Consider the following 14,345-nt stretch of genomic DNA (forward strand, 5'->3'; position numbering starts at 1 on the left):
AAGTGCCATGCATTTCACCGGGTGGCACTGGACATTTGACGCTCGAAATCACGGACAATGAGAAATGAATTTACAGTATGGCGCACGAAATGTGTTACCAATTGTTTCTTTCACAATTTACGACGCACATTAGATATCCCGCTGGGATCTCTACATCAGTACCATCAGAGCTTGGAAAAACAAATGAGTTACGAAATGACGTGTAATTCACGATACTTCCGCTAGGAGACTACTAAGCAGCAATGGCTGACAATGGAAGACTGACGACACAGCAACGATCGGTAATTGTGTTACTTTTTCATGAAACGAGAAGCCTTGTTGTGACTCAGAGCCGTTTTTGACAACAGGTTTAACACAGTATGGGTCCCTTGCAAGAAGACCATCCACAGGTTGTACTACAAATTTGTACAGGAAGGAACAGTATTGGAAGCGAAGCGACCTCGGCGTAAGCCTGTTTGTTCGCCGGAGAATATTGAAGCGGTACGAGTTGCTGTACAGAGAAGTCCCGGGAAATCGTGTAGAAAGGCAGCAGTGCAACTGGGAATATCCGGACGCTCCGTTCAACGCATTCTTAAAAGTGACCTCCATATGTAGGCTCATAGCACTATGGGTTCAAATAGTTCAAATGGATCTGAGCGCTATGGGACTTAACATCTGAAGTCATCAGTCCCCTAGTACTTAAACCTAACTAACCTAAGGATATCACACACATCCATGCCCGAGGCAGGATTCGAACCTGCGGTCGCGCGGTTCCGGACTGAAGCGCCTAGAACCTCATGGCCACACCGGCCGGCACATCCATATGTACGCATACAAGATTACCTGTGCACAGAAGCTCACTGGAAAACGCAAGCAGCAGAGACTGCTGTTTGCTCGGTGGGCGGAGGATAGGGAAGAAACTCTCAACAACGTTTGGTTTTCAGACGAGGCGCATTTTCATTTAGACGGTGTGGTTAACAAACAAAATGTACGCTTTTGGGCCACTGAAAACCCACAAATGCTTCATGAACGACAACATTATGCTCCGAGGATTACAGCGTGGGCAGCAATTTCCAGTCACGGACTTATTGGACCCTTTTTCTTTGGAGAAACTGTGAACAGCGAGCGTTATTTGAGCATGCTTCGCAATAGCTTCATTCCACAGTTTCTTGCTGCTGCCTTGCCCTTCAACACGCAGTGGTTCATGCAAGATGGGGCAAGGCCACGTACTGAAAACACTGTGTTGGAGTTTTTACACGAGCATTTCGACATGCGGATCATTTCACTCAGTTTTCCAGGTTGCTTCAATGACGCACAAAATTGACCTCAATCCATGTGACTTTTTTCTTTGGGGGTACCTAGAGGAAAAAATTTTCCCAAAACGTCCACGTGATTTAATGGAGCTCAGAAGACATATTCTTCAAGCTTGCAGTGAAATTACGAAAGACATGTGCCGTAGGGTAATCACTAACTTCAGTGTTCGTTTGAAGAAAGTTAGGAAACGAAATGGTGGACATATTGAGCATGTTCTGAGTTAGAGCAAATCTCCATGGACGGCTCTTCATTGTAGTATATGTTCCTTTCAGATTGTATTGAGGATAAAGTTTATTACAATGAAATGAACACCCTTAGCTGCTTAAAGGCGTTGACATACGTGAACGGGGACAGATGATAATGTGTGTCCCGACCGGGACTCGAACCCGGGATCTCCTGCTTACATGGCAGACGCTCTATCCATCTGAGCCACCGGGGACACAGAGGATAGCGCAACTGCAGAGATTTATCTCTGCCACGCCTCCCTCGAAACCCACATTCTCAACGCATTGTCCCGCACTACATTCGTAGTGCCCCCGCCCATTATACTCATTACTCGCGGCGCGTTGCCGATTCCCGTAAGAGTTCGAGCTCTGTTTAAGCATTCTCAGGGAAGAAGAAGATGGTCAAGAGGCCGGTGAGCCTTACCTATATATTTACTAAGATGGTATCTTGGCCACTCGACCATCTTGTTCTTCTGTGCGAATGCACAAACAGAGCCCGAACTCTTACGGGAATCGGGAACTCGCCGCGAGTAATGAGTATAATGGGCGGGGGCACTACGAATGTAGTGCGGGACAATGCGTTGAGAATGTGGGTTTCGCGGGAGGCGTGCCAGAGATAAATCCCTGTAGTCGCACTATCTTCTGTGTCCTCTGTGGCTCAGATGGATAGAGCGTCTGCCATGTAAGCAGGAGATCCCGGGTTCGAGTCCCGGTCGGGGCACAGATTTTCATCTGTCCCCGTTGACGTAGTTTCATTCTAACGAGCTGCTTGGTCACCGAGGATATCTGTTCTTTCGGACATGTCCGAAAGAACAGATACCATCTTGGTAAGTAAAGTTTATATTCAAAAACAAAATGGTAACACATTTCGTGCGCCACCCTGTAATTCATTTCAACTGACCACTGAAAAGTCTATCAGAATAAACTCATGCAAAATAAATGCATGTAGGTCTTTTGCGATTATAAGAGGACCCAAAGCACGGTACAAAAACAAAACTTATTTTTAATTTAGAATTTTCTAGTTGAGGGGCCCTTTGTGGTGCTCGGTACCCCGCTGGAGCCCAGATATTCCGCGCGTAAATGCAGCCCTGACGGCATCTGTCGCCCCATACTGCGACACGTCACGAATGTGGCGGGACACGGCAGCCAGGCAGCGGACGCTGTCCGGAGTGTGGACACCAGCTGTCCGAGCGTGGGAGACAGCAGACAGCAGCACACATCGATCGCGCCGGAGGCTGCCTGCCTAGCGCCGCCACGCCGCGCGACGCCAGCCAGCACCCTCCCGCGGCGCGCCAGCTAATTATCGCTAATTGTCACCGTACCTTCCGCATCCCCGCCGTCCCGGAAGAGGGCGAAGAGGGAGTCAGCGCCGGGCGAGGGCTGCAGCCACCCGACAAACTCCTTCTCTCGCCCCAGTGCGAACACAAGCCGGCGGCTACACAACGACTACTACTGATCGACATGAAGATACACTGTCGGCAGTTGTGCGTAGTTACCTTCCACAAGTTAACTCCACGAATAAGCCATACTAGTCCCTCAATAAGCTACCTGATCTTTTTGTGAGTCTTTGGACTAATTTGAGACAGGCTTCTACTCCCGTGCCACCCTCTTCATCTAGAAAGTTCCTAGTCCGGCGGATAAATAGTGAATGAATGCCACTCAAGGGCCAACTCATACTTCTAAGAGAAGTAGACTCAACTCTTCCTAGTTAATAGCATCACAAGACGACCGAGTGCAATGCTCGTTGTTGTTAAAGGATTTCAAGCGAAACTAAATCGTACTTACACCTGACGAGCGAGTGCAATGCTCCTTCTTCTCCTAAAATTAAAAATTATCGTTATACTTGGCCACTATACACAAGGACAATGCGTACAAAGTTAAGTTAATTAAATGGGTACAGAACAGGTTGTATTCATTTTTAATAGGTCGCATAACCAGGAAAATTTGTAGGACACGTTGAAGGATCTTGTAATTTAAGTCAAATCTATATATGAAGATGGTACCTGTTGCCGGCCGAAGTGGCCGTGCGGTTAAAGGCGCTGCAGTCTGGAACCGCAAGACCGCTACGGTCGCAGGTTCGAATCCTGCCTCGGGCAGGGATGTTTGTGATGTCCTTAGGTTAGTTAGGTTTAACTAGTTCTAAGTTCTAGGGGACTAACGACCTCGGCAGTTGAGTCCCATAGCGCTCAGAGCCATTTGAACCATTTGGTACCTGTTCTTTCGGACATGTCCGAAAGAACAGATAACATCGGTGACCATGCATCTCGTTAGAATGAAATTACAATGAAATGAATAGCCTTAGCTGCATACAGGCGTTGATATAAGGCAACGGGGACATTTGAAAATGTGTGCCTCGACCGGCACTCGAACCCCAGATCTCCTGCTTACATGGAATACGCTCTATCCATGTTTTTTTTTTTTTTTTTTTTTTTTTTTTACCTTCATTTTGTTCGTTGCTGAACGTTGTGTTTGGTCGTTGCGGACGTAACACGACATCCGTTAAAGTTCGTTTGTTGATTCTTCCACTGAGTTTTTTTATTACAGAGGCCAACCGCTGAGCTACCGTGCCGGCATCCATCTGAGCCACCTAGCACACAGACTCTAGTGCGACTGCAGGGACGTATCTAAGGCACGCTCCCCGTGAGACCCCACACTTCCAACGCACTGTCCACATACCACCTTTGTAGTGTCCCTGCCAACTATACTCATTACTCGCGGCAGCCAACATACCGGTCTTCTGTGTCCTCGGTGGCTCAGATGGGTAGAGTGTCTGCCATGCAAGCAGAAAATCCCGGGTTCGAGTCCCGGTCGGGGCACACATTTTAAACTGTCCCCGTTGAGTTATAACAACGGCTGTTTGCAGCTAAGGGCAATTTCATTCTAAGTCAAATATGTTTCAAGAAATTAACAACTGAAGAGAGAAAAGTTATCTGCATATTGAATTACACTCCTGGAAATGGAAAAAAGAACACATTGACACCGGTGTGTCAGACCCACCATACTTGCTCCGGACACTGCGAGAGGGCTGTACAAGCAATGATCACACGCACGGCACAGCGGACACACCAGGAACCGCGGTGTTGGCCGTCGAATGGCGCTAGCTGTGCAGCATTTGTGCACCGCCGCCGTCAGTGTCAGCCAGTTTGCCGTGGCATACGGAGCTCCATCGCAGTCTTTAACACTGGTAGCATGCCGCGACAGCGTGGACGTGAACCGTATGTGCAGTTGACGGACTTTGAGCGAGGGCGTATAGTGGGCATGCGGGAGGCCGGGTGGACGTACCGCCGAATTGCTCAACACGTGGGGCGTGAGGTCTCCACAGTACATCGATGTTGTCGCCAGTGGTCGGCGGAAGGTGCACGTGCCCGTCGACCTGGGACCGGACCGCAGCGACGCACGGATGCACGCCAAGACCGTAGGATCCTACGCAGTGCCGTAGGGGACCGCACCACCACTTCCCGGCAAATTAGGGACACTGTTGCTCCTGGGGTATCGGCGAGGACCATTCGCAACCGTCTCCATGAAGCTGGGCTACGGTCCCGCACACCGTTAGGCCGTCATCCGCTCACGCCCCAACATCGTGCAGCCCGCCTCCAGTGGTGTCGCGACAGGCGTGAATGGAGGGACGAATGGAGACGTGTCGTCTTCAGCGATGAGAGTCGCTTCTGCCTTGGTGCCAATGATGGTCGTATGCGTGTTTGGCGCCGTGCAGGTGAGCGCCACAATCAGGACTGCATACGACCGAGGCACACAGGGCCAACACCCGGCATCATGGTGTGGGGAGCGATCTCCTACACTGGCCGTACACCACTGGTGATCGTCGAGGGGACACTGAATAGTGCACGGTACATCCAAACCGTCATCGAACCCATCGTTCTACCATTCCTAGACCGGCAAGGGAACTTGCTGTTCCAACAGGACAATGCACGTCCGCATGTATCCCGTGCCACCCAACGTGCTCTAGAAGGTGTAAGTCAACTACCCTGGCCAGCAAGATCTCCGGATCTGTCCCCCATTGAGCATGTTTGGGACTGGATGAAGCGTCGTCTCACGCGGTCTGCACGTCCAGCACGAACGCTGGTCCAACTGAGGCGCCAGGTGGAAATGGCATGGCAAGCCGTTCCACAGGACTACATCCAGCATCTCTACGATCGTCTCCATGGGAGAATAGCAGCCTGCATTGCTGCGAAAGGTGGATATACACTGTACTAGTGCCGACATTGTGCATGCTCTGTTGCCTGTGTCTATGTGCCTGTGGTTCTGTCAGTGTGATCATGTGATGTATCTGACCCCAGGAATGTGTCAATAAAGTTTCCCCTTCGTGGGACAATGAATTCACGGTGTTCTTATTTCAATTTCCAGGAGTGTATATTGAGCAAGAATGTCACTATCACTGGAAGGTAAAAAAAATTACGTGGAAGACTGCATGGAGAGCAAAGCACCAAAATCCTTAACTTTAAAGCTCATGGGTTCATAGTCAAAGTACCCAAAATTTCAGTTTGCAGTAAATCATATGGGCAACACACGTTGCGTATTAGAAATACATAAATAAGCGAGCTGCTCACAAGGGAACCTCCCCATCGCAGCCCGCTCAGATTTAGTTATAAGTTGGCACAGTGGATAGGCCTTGAAAAACGGAACATATATCAATCGCGAAAAGAGGAAGAAGTTATGTGGAACTATGAAAAAAATAAGCAAAATATACAAACTGAGTAGCCCATGCGTAAGATAGGCAACATTAAGAAAAGTCTGAGCCAGGAACGCAGTGGTCCCGTGGTTAGCGTGAGCAGCTGCGGAAATAGAGGTCCTTGGTTCAATTCTTCCCTCGAGTGACAAATTTACTTTATTTATTTTCGCAAAGTTATCATCTGTCCGTTCGTTCATTGACGTCTCTGTTCACTGTAATAAGTTTAGTGTCTGTGTTTTGCGACCGCACCGCAAAACCGTGCGATTAGTAGACGAAAGGACGTGCCTCTCCATTGGGAACCGAAAACATTTGATCGCAACGTCCTAGATCAACCGATTCCTCCACGGGAAAACACGTCTGATTTATTCTATACGACATTGGTGACGGCATGTGCGTCACATGACAGGAATATGTTGTCGAATGGGTAGAAAGATTCTTCTACCTTGCCCGATTTAAGATTTGTTGTGGATGTGATAATCACTCCCAAAAAAGTGATGAAAACATAACGGACGGACAGATAATAGTTGTCTGAAAATAAAAAATTAAAATTTTTCACTAGAGTGCAGAATTGAACGGAGGACCTCTGGTTCCACAGCTACTCACGCTAACCACGGGACTACAGCTCGCCGGAGGTCACATACTCCTTGATGTTGCATATCTTGCGCATGGACTAGTCAGTTTGTGTATTTTGCTTATTTTTTCATAGTTCCGTACAACTTCTTCCTGTTTTCTTGATTGATCTGTGTTCAGTTTTTCAAGGCCTATCCACTGTGCAACTTATAACTAAATCTGAGGGGGGTGCGATGGGGAGGTTCCCTTGTCAGAATATGGATTGCGCTACCACATATTGGGATCCCACTTTTTCTCAAGATCAGCAAAGTGTGCTGAGTAGCACCAGACAGCCGCTATGACGCCATCCCTCCAAAATTGCCACGCCAAATGGTATCCAGCAGTCGATTTCTCTGACTTAATTGCGCCTTTTCAATGCCCCATTTCATAAAACTCTACGTTCCAGGGACGACAGACACTCTACTGTTGCCACTTTTACGGCCGGAATTGTAATAGCAGGGGAAATCACACGAAACTACCCTCCTTTTGCATACAAGACGCATATTTTTAAAACCCACCTCGGTACTGAGCCGAAGCAGTTTCTTCGCCATTGATCAGCTCTACGAGCCAAGAACACTGTCTAGTGCAATGGTCGTCAAATGCGGCACGCAGGCAGCATGCGGCCCAAATGAAGAATTAGTGCGGCCCGCGCATCTGAGCTGCATCTTATAACAACACCCAACTAGCAACTAACAGCCAAATCCAAGAATTTCCACGAACATTGTCGTCTTCCAACTCAGTAATAAACAAATACAGAGACAGTAATATTTAAAGATGTATAGATCTCGTGTACAGACGTATGATACAAGTGATACCCAATCACCTGACCACGTGCGATGTCCGTGAGTTCTGCGGAGCGCCCCATTCTGCTCTCTCACGATGTCTAATGACTACTGACGTCGCTGATATGGAGTATTTGGCAGTGGGTGGCAGCACTATGCACCTAATATGAGAAACGCGTTTTTTGGGGGGTGTCCGGATACTTTTGATCACATAGTGTGTGTCATGAACATCTAAAATCTTAACGGTACTTTATTTCTGGGGATTGCTGTGACAAAATGTAATTTGACGAGTGCACAGACAGTCATTGCCGACGTTTCAAACTAGCGATTGGTTACTAGAGAGAAAGACAGTGTGAGAGACGACAGAAGAGAATTCCAGGCCGACTGCATGGCTATTACAAATGATTGAAGCGATTTCATAAATTCACTATGTCTCCATTCATTGACATATGGTCACGACACACTACAGATACGTAGAAAAACTCCTAAAGTTTTGTTCGGCTGAAGCCGCACTTCAGGTTTCTGCCGCCAGAGCGCTCGAGAGCGCAGTGAGACAAAATGGCGACAGGAGCCGAGAAAGCGTATGTCGTGCTTGAAATGCACTCACATCAGTCAGTCATAACAGTGCAACGACACTTCAGGACGAAGTTCAACAAAGATCCACCAACTGCTAACTCCATTCGGCGATGGTATGCGCAGTTTAAAGCTTCTGGATGCCTCTGTAAGGGGAAATCACGGGGTCGGCCTGCAGTGAGTGAAGAAACGGTTGAACGCGTGCGGGCAAGTTTCACGCATAGTGATGTGAAAGATTCAGTGTTTAAACCTCCTCTACCAAGAAACGTGCCAGAACTGCGAGCTCGCATCAATAATGCTTTCGAACTCATTGATGGGGACATGCTGCGCCGAGAGTGGGAGGAACTTGATTATCGGCTTGATGTCTGCCGAATCTCTAAAGGGGCACATATCGAACATTTGTGAATGCCTAAAAAAACTTTTTGAGTTTTTTGTATGTGTGTGCAAAGCATTGTCAAAATATCTCAAATAATAAAGTTATTGTAGAGCTGTGAAATCGCTTCAATCATTTGTAATAACCCTGTATATATATATATATATATATATATATATATATATATATATATATATATATATATATATATATATATATATATGGCGTGTGACGAGGGCCTCCCGTCGGTTAGAACGCTCGCCTGGTGCAAGTCTTTCTATTTGACGCCACTTCGGCGACTTGCGCGTCGATGGGCATGAAATGATGATGGTTAAAACAACACCCAGTCCCTGAGCAAAGAAAATCTCCGACCCAGCCGGGAATCGAACCCAGGCACTTAGGATTGACAGTCTGTACCGCTGACCACTTTTTTTTTTTTTTTAATCTCATTTTGTTCGTTTTCGTTCGTTGTATCTGCTCTGGGCGGACGTCGAAAGACACCCGTTTCATTTCGTTGTTGATCCATTAACTCAGTTCTTTTATTACAGAGGGCTGCTAACCCTCTGACCGAACACGCTGAGCTACCGTGCCGGCAAATATTAAGCACCGAACAAGGCTTTTTTTTTTTTAATTCTCATTTCGTTTGTTTTCGTTCGTTGATCTGCTCGAGGCGGACGCCGTAAGACACCCGTTTAAGTTCGTTGTTGATCGATTAACTCAGTTTTTTTATTACAGAGGGCAGCTAACCCTCTGACCGACCACGCTGAGCTACCGTGCCGGCTTTACCACTCAGCTACAGGGGGCGGACACTGCGTAGCTGAATCGTTATATCACATTTTGTTCGTTGCGATAAAACATAGGTATGAAAAACTGACAAATGGACATGTAGAAGAAGCCCATATCAATACATCTGTAACAACAGCGTAAACGTGGTTGTACACGTTATATCACTGAAACTAGAGCTGCCGCAAGCATATAATTTCTAACAAAATTTTTGGCAGTTCTGAAAACTAAAGCGTGAAGCTACAGAAATATAGTCGTACTGTATCATACAGAGCTGCGGGTTTATAATAACGAATATTACCAAGTGGATGTAACGAAAAATCTTGCCCCAAACCTGGCGCTAACAGTGTGATGATCAACTGTATAAAACAGTGCGGCTGTGGGCCTGTCCGGCAGGATTTACTGAGGGATGGGCTCGCTGCCAATTGCTTTAAACTTACAACATGCCGTTTCTATGAACTACGTACCATAAAAATACCTCATGCCTTTAGCGTCCTACCAGGCTCCATCAACGCCTCCTCAGGCCGTTAACTTTCTGTACTCTCACTCAAGTTGTGTAATGTTATAACAAAATCTTTATGAAAAATGGGTGAGAGAGCAACTTGTCCGCCCTCAACATTAATGGTAATCTCCAAAACACGAAGCGTCAACTGTAATGTGTCAGCAGTGTCCTGTATTTGGTCATATTGTACTTTGACAATACGGTAGATTGAGACACAGTTCATTGTTGTTGTGGTCTTCAGTCCTGAGACTGCTTTGATGCAGCTTTCCATGCTACTCTATCCTGTGCAAGCTTCTTCATCTCCCAGTACCTACTGCAACCTACATCCTTCTGAATCTGCTTAGTGTATTCATCTCTTGGTCTCCCTCTACGATTTTTACCCTCCACGCTGCCCTCCAATGCTAAATTTGTGATCCCTTGATGCCTCAAAACATGTCCTACCAACCGATCCCTTCTTCTAGTCAAGTTGTGCCACAAACTTCTCTTCTCCCAATCCTATTCAATACCTCCTCATTAGTTACGTGATCTACCCACCTTATCTTCAGCATTCTTCTGTAGCACCACATTTCGAAAGATTCTATTCTCTTCCTGTCCAAACTGGTTATCGCCCATGTTTCACTTCCATACATGGCTACACTCCATACAAATACTTTCAGAAACGACTTCCTGACACTTAAATCTATACTCGATGTTAACAAATTTCTCTTCTTCAGAAACGATTTCCTTGCCATTGCCAGTCTACATTTTATATCCTCTCTACTTCGACCATCATCGGTTATTTTGCTCCCTCCTAAGTAGCAAAACTTCTTTACTACTTTAAGTGTCTCATTTCCTAATCTAATCCCCTCAGCATCACCCGATTTAATTTGACTACATTCCATTATCCTCGTTTTGCTTTTGTTGATGTTCATCTTATATCCTCCATTCAAGACACTGCCCATTCCGTTCAACTGCTCTTCCAAGTCCTTTGCTGTCTCTGACAGAATTACAATGTCATCGGCGAACCTCAAAGTTTTTACTTCTTCTCCATGAATTTTAATACCTACTCCGAATTTTTCTTTTGTTTCCTTTACTGCTTGCTCAATATACAGATTGAATAACATCGGGGAGAGGCTACAACCCTGTCTCACTCCTTTCCCAACCACTGCTTCCCTTTCACGCCCCTCGACTCTTATAACTGCCGTCTCGTTTCTGTACAAATTGTAAATAGCCTTTCGCTCCCTGTATTTTACCCCTGCCACCTTCAGAATTTGAAAGAGAGTATTCCAGTTAACGTTGCCAAAAGCTTTCTCTAAGTCTACAAATGCTAGAAACGTAGGTTTGCCTTTTCTTAATCTTTCTTCTAAGATAAGTCGTAAGGTTAGTATTGCCTCACATGTTCCAACATTTCTACGGAATCCAAACTGATCTTCCCCGAGGTCCGTTTCTACCAGTTTTTCCATTCGTCTGTAAAGAATTCGTGTTAGTATTTTGCAGCTGTGACGTATTAAACTGATTGTCCGGTAATTTTCACCAGATGGTAGTTTTTTGTCATGACTGGCTCTCCCAAGGCCATCAGTAGTTCTAATGGAATGTTGTCTACTCCTGGGGCCTTGTTCCGACTCAGGTCTTTCAGTGCTCTGTCGAACTCTTCACGCAGTATCTTATCTCCCATTTCATCTTCATCTACATCCTCTTCCATTTCCATAATATTGTCCTCAAGTACATCGCCCTTGTATAAACCCTCTATATACTCCTTCCACCTTTCTGCCTTCCCTTCTTTGCTTAGAACTGGGTTGCCATCTGAGCTCTTGATATTCATACAAGTGGTTCTGTTCTCTCCAAAGGTCTCTCGAATTTTCCTGTAGGCAGCATCTATCTTACCCCTAGTGAGACAAGCCTCTACATCCTTACATTTGTCCTCTAGCCATCCCTGCTTAGCCATTTAGCACTTCCTGTCGATCTCATTTTTGAGATGTTTGTATTCCTTTTTGCCTGCTTCATTTACTGCATTTTTATATTTTCTCCTTTCATCAATTAAATTCAATATTTCTTCTGTTACCCAAGGATTTCTATTAGCCCTCGTCTTTTTACCTACTTGATCCTCTGCTGCCTTCACTACTTCATTCCTCAGAGCTACCCATTCTCCTTCTACTGTATTTCTTTCCCCCATTCCTGTCAATTGTTCCCTTATGCTCTCCCTCAAACTCTCTACAACCTCTGGTTCTTTCAGTTTATCCAGGTCCCATCTCCTTAAATTCCCACCTTTTTGCAGTTTCTTCAGTTTCAATCTGCAGTTCATAACCAATAGATTGTGGTCAGAATCCACATCTGCCCCTGGAAATGTCTTACAATTTAAAACCTGGTTCCTAAATCTCTGTCTTACCATTATATAATCTATCTGATACCTTTTAGTATCTCCAGGATTCTTCCAGGTATACAACCTTCATACAGGACTTTAATTCAAGACTGACTTGCAAGGGGGAGGCCACGACCTTGGGATCACAGATTTACTTCAGACAACGTGTACCTTTAGTAGACCACTAAAACAACGTAATGTGCTAGTAGTGAGGTGCACTACTCCGGCAATTCCGAGAAAATCGCAAGACAAGTTTTACTTCTCCATTTTGTAACTGATGTATCTGTGTGTAGGTGCCGGATCTTAGAGTTCATGGAGGTCAAGTGTATACGACAACGCTTTGACTCCACTCAACCCTTCATTTTCGTAGGACAATTGTAAATTCTGTGATGTTCAAAAAAAAATGCACCTACGCTATACGTTCATGCTGCATTAGCAACGTCTCACCGCTGTGCAGGTTAACTGCCAAATGGAGTCCGCTCGGTGTCTGCAGCTTGAGACGTCTACGTGCAAAGTAGTTGCGGGTACCTTACCAGATTGCTTGTATAAGGGATTTCGCAAATCACGACAGGTATACATTTTCAGGAAAACTCTAAATTGCCGGCCGGAGTGGCCGAGCGGTTCTAGGCGCTACAGTCTGGAATCGGGCGACCGCTACGGTCGCATGTTCGAATCCTGCCTCGGGCATGGATATTTGTAATGTTCCTAGGTTAGGTTTAAGTAGTTCTAAGTTCTGGGGGACTGATGACCTTAGAAGTTAAGTCCCATAGCGCTCAGAACCATTTGAACCATTTTTTTGAAAACTCTAAACGTTTCTTTATTTGAAACTTCCTGGCAGATTAAAACTGTGTGCCCGACCGAGACTCGAACTCGGGACCTTTGCCTTTCGCGGGCAAGTGCTCTACCAACTGAGCTACCGAAGCACGACTCACGCCAGGTGCTCACAGCTTTACTTCTGCCAGTACCTCGTCTCCTACCTTCCTAACTTTACAGAAACTCTCCTGCGAAACTTGCAGAACTAGCACTCCAGAAAGAAAGGATATTGCGGAGACATGGCTTAGCCACAGCCTGGGGGATGTTTCCAGAATGAAATTTTCACTCTGCAGCGGAGTGTGCGCTGATATGAAACTTCCTGGCAGATTAAAACTGTGTGCCCGACCGAGACTCGAACTCGGGACCTTTGCCTTTCGCGGGCAAGTGCTCTACCAACTGAGCTACCGAAGCACGACTCACGCCCGGTACTCACAGCTTTACTTCTGCCAGTACCTCGTCTCCTACCTTCCTAACTTTAGAGAAGCTCTCCTGCTTTATTTATTGGTAGATAGTTATAAATATGTCTGTTATAATAATTTTAATTAAAAATAGTAAATAGTCAAATAACATGAAATTCACTAAAACTTCATGCAGAGATGAGAAGTGTAGAATAGCACACCTATATGTGTAAACCGAGCTCAATTCTCCTCGGTACTCAGCCCGGTTGGAGCCACTATTCCTGCCAGAGGTGGCAGCTCTGAATATTAAATTTCTATTCAGTAAACCCAGGTGTCACCTAAAAACATAAAATGTATTCTTCCTATTATACTGTTTAAGCACAACAAGTAAAATTTTGTTCTTTGCTATTCTTCCTGGCCGGCCGGTGTGGCCGTGCGGTTCTAGGCGCTTCAGTCTGGAACCGCGTGACCGCGACGGTCGCAGGTTCGAATCCTGCCTCGGGCATGGATGTGTGTGATGTCCTTAGGTTGGTTTGGTTTAAGTAGTTCTAAGTTCTAGGGGACTAATGACCACAGCTGTTAAGTCCCATAGTGCTCAGAGCCATTTGAACCTTTTTTATCCTTCCTGTTATTGCAATATTAATGGCCAGCAGCTGAATGGGAACATTATTGTTTTCTTGTCTATTCATTGTGATGGAAAAGTAATAATTCTTTTATAATTGCCTTTTCTGAAGGCTGACTGGAATGAAGTAGGCACTGTCAAATCAGAACATTCTATACAAATAAAACTATTTTTATGTGACTCTTTTACATTCCGGGTGCTGCCACTCTCGATTCCTTCATATTTTTATTAAATTGCAGTTGCTACCATCAAGGGCGACCATCTTATTATCAATAAACGTAGTCCGATGTGGGGCTAAACGAAACTTTCTTCTTTTTTATCCTCAATCTGAAGTTAGGAGGCAGCAAT

At 45.8% G+C, this 14,345-nt stretch overlaps 2 non-coding genes across 2 annotated transcripts; one reads left to right on the forward strand and one right to left on the reverse strand.

The window, feature by feature from the left end:
- Positions 1-1,658: 1,658 nt before the first annotated feature.
- On the reverse strand, positions 1,659-1,733 carry Trnat-ugu (transfer RNA threonine (anticodon UGU)). Its single transcript has one exon. It is a non-coding gene; the product is annotated as a tRNA-Thr (tRNA).
- A 2,526-nt stretch (positions 1,734-4,259) lies between these two features.
- On the forward strand, positions 4,260-4,333 carry Trnaa-ugc (transfer RNA alanine (anticodon UGC)). The gene has a single exon. It is a non-coding gene; the product is annotated as a tRNA-Ala (tRNA).
- Positions 4,334-14,345: the final 10,012 nt, after the last annotated feature.

The sequence above is a fragment of the Schistocerca nitens genome, chromosome 8 (assembly GCF_023898315.1).
Source record: "Schistocerca nitens isolate TAMUIC-IGC-003100 chromosome 8, iqSchNite1.1, whole genome shotgun sequence".
NCBI lineage: Eukaryota > Metazoa > Arthropoda > Insecta > Orthoptera > Acrididae > Schistocerca > Schistocerca nitens.